Below are 9,456 nucleotides of genomic sequence, written 5' to 3'. Positions count from 1 at the left end.
GGAACGAATCTTTGTTCGCTGCGAGCGGCGGCGATGTTGTGGGGCTCGGGCGGAGGCTCCATCTTTACCGCGGCCCCTCCTGCGAGGGGAAGGCCCCAAGCGCGGGTGTCCGGCGCCTCCCCGTCCCCCCTCCGTCCCCCCGGCTCTCTCTGGCTCCTGCCTCCTCCTCCTGCTCCTCTTACCGGTGGTACAAGCTCCTCCGTCACTGCTTTCGTTCACGGCCCGGATCTCGCTGGAGTTTTATTCTCTCCCCCACGTAACACACCGCGTCAAACTACACCTCCGCCGCGTCACTCACCAACACTCCGCTTCTCCCAGCCGCCCGGGCCACAGGCAGCAGCAGCCGCCGCCGACTGAGGAGCCGCAGCCAGGGAGCCAGCCAGCGCCGCCCAGTGCCGAGTGCGCAGCGGCCGCGCACGGAAACAGCCGAGCTCGGCCCGGAGCAGCTCGAGCGGCCCCGCCCCCGCGCTGGGGACGGAACTTGCCGAAGACCTTCGGGTTTCTTCGCCCGAGGCGGACTGGTTCCGCCGGGAGAGGGAAGGCGAAGGCGGGCTGAGCCCGGCGCCGGGAGGAGTGGTCTAAACCCCAGCGCGGCGTTCGGATCGATAAAGCTGGCGGCGGAAATTTGAAGGAGAAAGCGGGGTTTGTGTGTGGCCCAGTGGGGGAATTCCCGAGAGGTGTCGGCGACTTGGTGGAAACCCCCACGCAGGCCTGCCTCTGTGGCGGTGAGCGGCGGGCTAAGAAGGCGGCTGCGGCTGCCCCGGCTCTGCTCTTGACCGCCGCGAGCCCCGGGAACTTTCCGACGCCGCCGGGAGACGGGGGACCGCGGGAGCCGTACGGGTTGGGGAGGAAGGTCTGCTGCGCCTCTGCCAACGTCTAGGGGCCTGGGACCCGGGGACGCCGTGGGACCCCCGTGGGAACGGGTTTTCCTTTCTGAGACTCCGCAGAGAAACCTGGCGGCCGCCGGCGGAGCATGCTTTTCTGAGGGGCTTTGGCCCCGATACTGTGGCACCTCCCGGGGCTCTGCCCCGGCCGTGGCTGACGTCGACGGCCCTCGGAGGTCTCCGAGCCACAACCTGCCGGGACCGCTGGAATTATGCCCCATCCCACCTGCCCGCCTTTCTCCGGACAACATCCTGTGTGGCTTGCTTTCTTCAGTCTGTTTTCTGCAGCAGGGATTCGCACCCACTGCACCCTAAACCCTGCAGGGGGACTTCCGTGGCTGGAAACTACTGAACTCCTCTCTCAGAGGTCGCCCAGGACCACACCACTAGGTCCCCATTCTCCTTGATAGTGATCTCTGCGCCCCTCTCCCTGGGGTTTCAAGTCTTTTTTTTTTTTTTTTTTTTTTTTTTGAGACGGAGTCTAGGTCTTGTCGCCCAGGCTGGAGTGCAGTGGCACGATCTCGGCTCACTGCAGCTTCTGCCTCCTGGGTTCAGGAGATTCTCCTGCCTCAGCCTCCCAAGTAGCTGGGATTACAGGCACCTGCCACCACACTTGGCTGAGTTTTGTGTTTTTAGTAGAGATGGGGTTTCACCATGTTGGCCAGGCTGGTCTGGAACTCCTGACCTCAGGTGATCCACCCGCCTCGGTCTCCTAAAGTGGTGTGGTTACACGCGTAAGCCAGCGCGCCTGGCCTCAAGTCTTAATCATTCTTTTTCTGTCCTTTAAAGGAGACGTGTCTTTAGGAAGCAGAGAGTGTTCAAATCTGGACTCCGCCCATGACTCACTTCTCTTGTAAAGAACTGTCCTTCCTGGTACTCCAGGTACCCTACTATTTTCTCATAGACTTTGCCCTTAACGAGTCCCTCTTCTGTTACTCTCAACGTTTCCTTTTCTACTGGCTCTTTCTTATTAGTATTTAAACATGCTTAAGTCTCTCAATTCTTTAAAAAGATTTCTCTTCTCCCTAAATTGCTCGGCAACAACTCCAGCTGTCTCTTACCCCTGGACAGTCTCTCACGTCCCACCTCCCAGCCCTCTCCAGTGTCCCCACTGCTCACATGAAGTGGTTCTGAATTGTCCACAGACAAGCTTCATGTCTGTAAATGCAGCGGATCGTTTTCAGTCCTCATTTTACAAGCCCTCGTCCCAGTATTTGACAGGATTGACCACACTCTTTTCCAAATACCGTCTTCCCTCTGGTCTTATGTCTCAGGTTTCCTCTCTACCTGAGTTTGCTCTTTAACAACCAGCTTCTCCTTCTTGATCTACCTCTTACACATTGGAATCATGCTGAGCTCAACCCTGGCCTTCTTACTGAGTCTCCCCATACACTTTCCTAAGTGGTCTTATGCTCTCCCAGTAGCATCAAATACCTTCTGTCAAAGACTCTTCAATCCATAACCCAAGCCTAGGTCTTGCTCTGGAACCCTGTATTCATAGTTCCAACATACTGCCTTTGGTACACTTTTCATTTGGATGACGTAGGGCATTTCAAACTCAGCCTGTGTATCATAATTCCTTCGAAATGCTCCTCCCATAGTCCCTGGTTCAGTAAAGGGTATCTTCACATCTACTCAGTTCATGCAAGAAACCTAGCACACCTCCAGCACACAGCAGAATCACCTACATCTGTCTGTTCCCTGGAAAATTGGATTTGTGACCTCTCTGTTCCCATGACCATTTTTTCATTCCCATTTTAGTCTAAACCACTGTGGTCTCTTGCTTGAAGTCCCACAATAACCCATTCAGGTCCTCCAAAACTGCTCTTGCCTCATTCCAATACATTTGCCATACTGCTGCCAGAGTAATTTTTTAAATATAAATCTGATCATTGACCTGCTTAAATTCCTCCAGTGGCCTCCCTTTGCTTACCACACATTGTCTAAGCTCCATTATCTGAACTTGTCTTTCTCTCCAGCCTTTCCATCTGTCCCCCTAGCTGCCTGCACTCCTTGCATAGTATTTTAATTTTTTCCAGGCTCTCCTCTTTTTATTCCCTACTGTAGGCTCTCACTTCAGGGTATTTACGCATGCCCTTCCCTTCCCCTGGAATTCTTTTCTCTCACCCATTCCTCCTACCTAACTGTAATTTATCACTTTCTTTTCCAATTCCTACTTCTCATTATTTGTTTAGTGTCCATGTAATTGTGCAGGTAGGGACCACATCTCTTGTTCACTACCAGCTTTTCCTCTCCCTAGCAACAACACAATGTCTAGAATATAGTGGTACTTGTTAAATATTTATCGAATAAATAGTGAATTTCTGAGTGGTCCCGGGCAAAGTTTCTCAACATTTGAGTTCAAATCCTGGCTCTCAGTGAGTTCAGGTTTCCGTAATAAAGTACCATGTAGACTTAGTGGCTTATAAGCAACAGAAATTTATTTTTCATAGCTCTGGAGGCTGGATGTCTGAAATCAGGCTGCCAACATGGTCAGGTTCTGGTGAAGGCCCTCCTCAGGGTTGTAGATGGCTGTTTTTTCTCTTTATCTCACAGTGCAGAAAGAGAGCAAGAGCTCTTGGGTTCCTTTTATAAGGCACTAGTCGCATTCGCACGGGGTTTACCTCCCAAAGGCCTCATCTCCTAATACCATCATGTTGAGGGTGAAGAATTTGCAGGAGATGGGGATGGGGGTGAATTCATTGCACTGGCTCAGCCACTTATTAGCTAATGACTTTGGGCAAATTGTTCACTCTTGTGCCTCAGTTTTCCTATTTGTAAAACAAAGATGATAATAGCACTTACCTCATAGTGTTATTGTAATGATTACATGACATAATACCTGTGAAGTATACTTGGAACAATGTTTGTACTTGGAACAATGTTAGGAAAAATGTTGCCTATTACTAGCTTTTATTTGGATATCATCCTTGTGTCAAATATGTTTTCAAAATTGAATTCATCGGCCGGGCGCGGTGGCTCAAGCCTGTAATCCCAGCACTTTGGAAGGCCGAGACGGGCGGATCACAAGGTCAGGAGATCAAGACCATCCTGGCTAACATGGTGAAACCCCATCTCTACTAAGAAAATACAAAAAAACCCAGCTGGGCGTGGTGGTGGGCGCCTGTAGTTCCAGCTACTCAGGAGGCTGAGGCAGGAGAATGGCGTCCCCGGGAGGCAGAGCTTGCAGTGAGCTGAGATCCAGCCACTGCACTCCAGCCTGGGTGACAGAGTGAGACTCCGTCTCAAAAAAAAAAAAAAAAATTGAGTTAATCTACCTGCTCTTCTTACTGTGGCCCTATACATGATATCAAAACTTTGGAATTATTTACTCATAACCCATAATTATCACCCAGCAAATATGGTGAGTTTTTATTTTAAAATGTCCTCATATTCATTTTTCCTTTTTATATACACTGACCTTCATTTAGACCCTTATTATCATTGATTATTTTGCTAACTTTCTAGGTGTCTTCTAACTGGAGGCTAGCTTCCCCTATTCACTTGGGCCCTTACTGTCAGACCAGTGGGCCTCAAACAATTATTAAAACATGTATTCTTCTTGACTTCTGCTCTAATGGCCTCCGTTCCCACCTAACTTTGTTCATTCATTTATTCAATCATCCGTTCATTCCAATGCAAGTTATTTTACTACTAACATTTTGGGGTATACTCCAAATTGTCAATCTCTCTACTTTGACTTTTCTCTCTTGAGTATTCTCTCTTCGGATATACTCTAGCATTTTCAACCTTACTATCTGACATTTCTACTTTCAGCGTCCAAGTTTTGTCTCTGGGATTTGGAAGCCACCTCCATTTTAAAATACATTTTTTTCAGGATCAGGCTCTCACTGTGTTGCTCAGACTGAAGTGCAGTGGCTGTACACAGGAGCGGTCATCGCACGTGACAGCCCCGTACTCCTGGGCTCAAGTGACTCTCTTGTCCACAGCCTCCTGAGTAGCTGGAACTACAGGCAACCCCCCATTTTTGACTCAGTTTTCCAATTGCAAAATGTGGTCAATATCAGGGAGATGAAGGAGGAGTGCACATGGATGTAACTTGATAGAGTATAAGAAAAGTATCTTGAAAGGTCCAGAATGGGGGAAGGTCCCATAAGATGATTATAAAAGGCTTCAAAGAGAAAGTGGTATTTGAGAGCTTTTCTGTAATCACAACTTCCTGTTATTTTTTGCCCGTTTCTGCTGTCGAATATAATTTTCACCCTCATTGTGAACTCAAGTTCCATGAACCCTGCCTAGCCTAGTTCATCACCTCCTGTGATTTGCTTTCCTACCTAACCCCAAGACCATGGTGACCTATTTCATTTATTCTAAAAATATCTGTGGAGCACCTACTTTGTGCCAGGCATTCTTCTAGAGACTGGGGAAATTATGAACAAAACAGATTGTCTTTCCTCTCAAATCTTCTAACATTTTCAGCCTCTCTACTTTCTGACATTTGTCTTTTTGCTCACTCTTTTGTGCCGTCATGCACTCTCGTGATCGTAAGTACTATGTCTATGTTGACAACTCTCAAAATTATATCTTCTCCCCAAATCACTTCCCCAAACTCCATACTCATTTAAAATACTCTGTATTCGTATTTCCACTTGGATGTTGTCTTAGCCTCTGTTCTCCCAGATAGCATAGCCTGAGGCAAAAGGCTCTGTGCTGTTATTTTATTAGGGAGTACAATTCCAAGAAAATGAGTGTAGGGAAAAGGAGTGAATTGGGGCAGGAGGTCAAGATTCAGTCAAAGGGTTGCTAACATTACTGTCTCTTCCTGCTCCCCCGGCCAAACACACTTACTTTAATTTTATGGGGGCACTAAGCAGACACTCATGTGATGTATGACCTGACCAGGAGGCAAAACGCTGCCAGGTGGTTTCTGGCTGAGGTTGATTGGCCAGTGGCCCCACAGCCAAGCGAGGCCAAGATTATCTGAGGTGCTACAGATGTCTACTAGACATCTCAAACTCAGTGTGTCCAAATGGACCTAATTGTCTCCCTCACATCTGCACCTGCAGCCCTTTGCATCTTAATGGCCAAGGTTAAAAATCTTGGCATGGGCTGGGCGCAGTGGCTCATGCCTGTAATCCCAGCACTTTGGGAGGCCGAGGCAGGTGGATCACCTGAGTTCAGGAGTTCGAGACCAGCCTGACCAACATGGAGAAACCTCATCTCTACTAAAAATACAAAATTAGCCGGGCATAATTTTGTATCATTCTTGTGTCAAATACGTTTTTTTGGCGCATGCCTGTAATCCCAGCTACTTGGGAGGCTCAGGCAGGAGAATCGTTTGAACCCGGGAGGTGGAGGTTGCAGTGAGCCAAGATCGCACCATTGCACTCCAGCCTGGGCAACAAGAGCGAAACTCCATCTCAAAAACAAACAAACAAACAAAAAACCAAAAAACCTTGGCATTATATTAGTGACTTCCTTTTTCCACATTTATCAGGAAATTTTGTTCACTATACCTTTAAAATATTAATATATCCCCAAACTGACTACGTACTACCATTACAAGTGAGCCTAATAACTTCAGCTCTTGCCTGGATTACTGCAATAACTTAAGAAGTTTCCCTACTTATTTCCTTGCTGGACACCAGCCACACTTCTTCCTTGGCACCCTAGGGCTTTTCCCATGCTTAGAATGCTTTTTCCAAATATGCAGAGAGCTATCTTCCTTGCCTCCTTCAAATCATTGCCAAAATGTCACCTCACTGAGACCTTAACCACACTACTTAAACTTGCAACTTGACCTTCACCTCAGCCACCCCCCTTCACATCCCAGTTTTCTGAAATCCCCTTACCCTGTTAATCCTTTTTTTCTATGGGACCTATTACCTTCAAACATACAATCTATTTTACTACTTTTTATGTTATTGTTGACTGTTTCCCCTGCTAAAATACAAGTTCTAAAAAGCAGTATTTTTGTTTTTGCTCACTGATGTATCTCAAACATTTGGAATTGTGTCCTGACATAATATGTGCTCGATATATATACATACTTGTTGAATGAATTTATAACTTGCCTGTCTTCAGTCTCAGGTGGTTTTACACTGTTCAGATTTATTTTCTTGATTATTCTTTCAGTTAAGGCGAGGAGGGAGATATATTATGGGTTTCTTACTTATTTGCTAAGATGTCTTACAGTCTTAATATAATAGATATCAATAAATAAATACCTCTGGGTGAGGAATTAATTGAAATCCTCAGTATCCCTCTATTTATGATGGCTAAAAAAATATGAATGACCCAAATGTCCCCATTACTGTATTAACCACTTAATTTGTTTTTGTCTTTTTTATATACATGTACCCGCCTTAACTCTTACAATTCTACTTATTCATTTCATGTATACTTACACATACTCTTTAATGAACCATGAACTCTCAAAGGCAAAGTTGTGTTTTGTTGAACTTGTATCCTAGTAACTGTCATGTAATAGTAGGTGCTCAGTAGTGTCTGTTGAATGAAAGAGTGAATGAATGGTAACAGTTTCTCCAGCACTGGTTAAGGGAGTGTACTCCACCCTGCTGATTCAAGCATCAGATCTACTGAGAAATTCTTCCCCAGCTGAGAAGTTAGGGATGCTGAGACTCTTCACAGTTGAAATCAATGTGAAATCAATGTGAAGGGAGCTGTTATCAGTGCTCACTAAGTAATCTTGTGGTTTTATTTTATTATTTATTACTTATTTGTTTATTATTTTTGAGACAAGATCTCACTCTGTTGCTCAGGCTGGAGTGCACTGGTGCAATCATGGCTTACTGCAGCCTCTATATTCTGGCTCAAGTAATCCTCCCACCTCAGCCTCCTGAGTAGCTGAGATGACAGGCACACACCATCATGTCCAGCTAATGTTTTTAAATTTATTTTTTGTAGAGACGGAGTCTCCCTTTGTTGCTCAGGCTGGTCTCAAACTCCTGGGCTTAAGCAGTCCTCCCAGCTCAGCCTCCCAAAGTGCTATGATTACAGGCATGAGCCTACCACACCCAGCTGTGATTTTCATTTGACTTTCCCGATAGAAAAGAAAGCACTAATCTCTTCACAACTATTTCTGGTCTGTTTACCAGTTACGTTTCCCCCATGCAAATTAATATATTGTGTTTTAAAATTGATCTAAAAAACCAGAAAAACAAAACAAAAAAAGTTTTGGCTTTACTTCCCCTTCCAGCTACTTACTGTCCCATTTTTTTGTTCTCCTTTACCGTAAAATCCTTGAAAGAGTTCTATATTCACTGCCCCAATTCCTTTTCTCCTGTTTTCTATTAAAACTATTTCAACTACCTCTTGCCCCCAGCATTCTACTGAAATTACTCTCCAATTACTTTGTTACTTTGTTAGTTAATCCAATAGCGGGTTCTCTGTCTCCATCCTTGACCTATCAGCAGTTGATTACTCCCTCCTCCCTGTAACACTTTCTCCACTTCGTTTATAGGACACTTCGGTCTCCTGGTTTTAGTCCTACACTACTGGTCACTGTTCTCAAACTCTTGCTCAGTGACCTCTTAATATTGGAGTGTCCAAGGCCTTTGCCTTGGAATTTTTTTCTTCTGTTCCTACCCCCTTTCTTATAGTGCTCTCATTCAATCTCATGTCTTTAAATATAAATATGCTCACAACTCCCAAGTCTTAAATCCAAACTTGTATTCCAAGTACCTCATTATCTTTACTTGTACGTTTAATAGACCTCTTCATTTGATCATATCCAAAACAAAGCTCAGCATACCCCTTCCCCTCAAAAGCTTTCTCTACCTACAACCTTCTTTATCTCAGTTAGTGGCAACTCCATCCTTTGATTGCTGAGGCCAACTCAGCAACTCTTTTATATCCCACATTCAGTTTGTCATCAAAGCCTGTTGCTGTCTCTTCAAAATATATGACCACTCTCCCCAACTCCACTGATAGCAGCTTGGTCCAAACTACTGCCATCATTGACTAGAATTTTGTATTAGTTATCCTTAACATTCATTCTATTCTCAACACAGCAGCCAGAATGGTACCTTTAACAATATAGAGCAGACCATATTAAGACTGTTTAAAACTTTCTACAAGCTTCCTATCTCACTCGGAGTAAAAACAAATATTTTTACCATTAGTCCCTGTACACCACCCTTACCTCTCTGGTCTTACTTCCTGCTGTTATTCCCCTCCATTCTCTGTTCAGTCACATTGACGGCCTTCTTGCTGTTTCTCAAACACTTTGAACGCACTCTCTCCTAAGAGACTTTGCCCTTGCTGTTGTCTCTGCCCTGAATGCTTCTTCCAGATACCCATGTCTTCCTCGACTCCTCAGGTCTTTGCTAAAATGCCCCCATTTCTGTGAGGCCTTTCTTTACTACTGTGGTAGAAATTGATCACTGAACAACTCACCTCTTTGCTCTTTTGCTCTCGCTATTTTCCTTTACTACTTATTTTTCTCCATTGTACATACCACTTTCTCTGCGCTATATATTAACTTATTTATCATGTTTATTGTCTGCCCCCTCTAGGGCAGGGACTTTTGTCCCTTTTTTTTTTTCACTACTATATCCTTAACATCTAGAAGAGTGCCTGGTACACAGCT

The 9,456-nt window shown here is 45.4% G+C and overlaps 1 protein-coding gene across 5 annotated transcripts in view; it reads right to left on the bottom strand.

The window, feature by feature from the left end:
• The window catches only part of CREB1 (cAMP responsive element binding protein 1), a 74,629-nt gene extending 74,209 nt beyond the window's left edge, over positions 1 to 420 (bottom strand). For 4 of the 5 annotated variants that reach the window (XR_002733198.1, XR_004229219.1, XM_023219623.1 and 1 more), the window contains exon 1: positions 183 to 420. The gene's annotated coding sequence lies outside the window, so the exon portion shown is untranslated. The remainder of the gene's footprint in view (positions 1 to 182) is intronic. The other variant, XR_002733197.3, reaches the window with a different exon arrangement.
• Positions 421 to 9,456: the final 9,036 nt, after the last annotated feature.

This window comes from Piliocolobus tephrosceles, chromosome 11 (genome assembly GCF_002776525.5).
Source record: "Piliocolobus tephrosceles isolate RC106 chromosome 11, ASM277652v3, whole genome shotgun sequence".
Classification (NCBI taxonomy): Eukaryota; Metazoa; Chordata; class Mammalia; order Primates; family Cercopithecidae; genus Piliocolobus; species Piliocolobus tephrosceles.
The sequence above is the reverse complement of the archived record's forward strand: the minus strand, read 5'-3'. Positions and strand labels throughout refer to the sequence as shown.